The sequence below is a fragment of the Cavia porcellus genome, unplaced genomic scaffold, assembly GCF_034190915.1.
Source record: "Cavia porcellus strain 051 isolate PalLab524CR breed Dunkin Hartley unplaced genomic scaffold, mCavPor4.1 scaffold_8, whole genome shotgun sequence".
Taxonomy (NCBI): domain Eukaryota; kingdom Metazoa; phylum Chordata; class Mammalia; order Rodentia; family Caviidae; genus Cavia; species Cavia porcellus.
The window spans coordinates 16755785-16757569 of NW_026947491.1; positions in this window are offsets into that span (position 1 = coordinate 16755785).

The following is a 1785-nucleotide window of genomic DNA, read 5'->3' on the forward strand; positions in this document are numbered from 1 at the left end:
CATCCGCATTTGACTTTTCATTTATATATTGCTATGACTTCAAATTTCTGGTAATTTTACCATGACTTGTAAAAAAAAAAATCATACTCCTGTTTTTGATTGTGCAACATCAAATGGACTATGACTTGTCTGCAAAAGGATATCATGATTTGTAGTAATGTATCAGCACTTACTAGAGAAGTTTAATGTGGGACATACATAAAAATGTGCAATATTGGCTTAAAAGACTGCTCACAAATCAAATGTGCAAGAGTGCAAAAGGAGTACTTTGCACTGCATATCAAAAAACTCCAGTGGGGGCTGGGGATTTAGCTCAGCGGCATAAGCGCCTGCTTTGCAAGCAGGCAGTCATGAGTTCGATCCCTGGTACTGATAAAAAGGAAAACGACAAAAAAAACAAAACAAAACAAAAAAAACAACAACAACTCCAGTTGAAGGCCTGGCATTGTAGTACCCTGCGGGAGGCCATATCACAAGATCAAAGGGTCTGTGCCAAAAAGTTCAATGGTGTGAACTGGAGGCTGAGGGGTCTGCTCCGGGAGACTAAAGAGTCTGTGCTAGAAACCTGGAGATGGCTTCCAAGGTGACAGTGAATACTGGAGATCCTGCAAAGAAACAAACAAAAAAACTCTTCATTTTTAAAAATAACATTCTGGCAACATTCCTCCCTAGAGTAGGTCTTCCACACCCAGAATTTTGCTGGACCAATTTAGTTGGACATACAGTACTCAAGGTGTCACAATTAACTGTCACAATCCACCCTTGATATTTTACAGACATATTTCTTTAAACCATACTCCGGATACAGAAATAAGCTCAGAAATACACCTAATGTGTTTTGACTGTCCAGAATACAAATGAAAACAAACTTGTTTCCTTCCCAGAACAGAAGGGAAGTTTTCTTTGGTGATGCTAACATTTCATAACTTGAACACTATAACATGGGTTTAATAAGACTTAACCAATGTTAAGTTTATTAACACTACATTACATTGGAAGCATATTAAGAGAAAGAATTACAGTTACAATCCTTGTTTCTGTAGCTGATCACAGCACCATAGCTCTCATTTAGATCTTATTTGTACTACCCATTTGGTATTTCCTTGACCCTCAGCAAGCCCCTCAGCAGATGTTGGTTCTTTTCTTGGTGCAGTGACTTATACCTTCATTCTTGAAGGTTCTAGACCATTTGACATTCTGTCTGGATTGGATTGTTACAGTGTTCTCTCGGCAATCTGGTCCATCAGCCCTCTCAACAGTGAAATGCCCTTTCCTGCTTGATTCCTTAGAGTCATAAGGAGATCAAAATGACTATTCAGTGGTACCCTTGTACTTCCAGGACTCCCCATACCTAGAATTAATATTTCTTTCTAACCCAGCAGAGCATGAGGTCATTAGAATAAGATGCAAAATTTTGCTGGTAGATGATCTCAGTAACGGTGAGTGGTGCCACTGTTACTTCCACCCTTTTGTTCCTGAACCCATGAATGTTAGCTATGGGAAATACACCCTATAGTGGAGGCTGATTCAAAGCATGTACAATTTTTAGGAGAACCTTTCCCAGTTCCTGCAAGCTATTGCCACCTAACTGATGCTGCAAGTGTGTCTTGGCAAAAGACCATTCCAACTTTCTATCAAATCATCTGCTTCTTTGTGTTGAATACAGTAATCCCAGTGAATTCCATGAGTATGAGCCCCTCTCCTCACTTCATTGGCTATCAAATGTGTTTCTTGGTGTGAGTTACAATGCTGTGTGGAATTTGATGATAGGTGGTAAGGCATCAT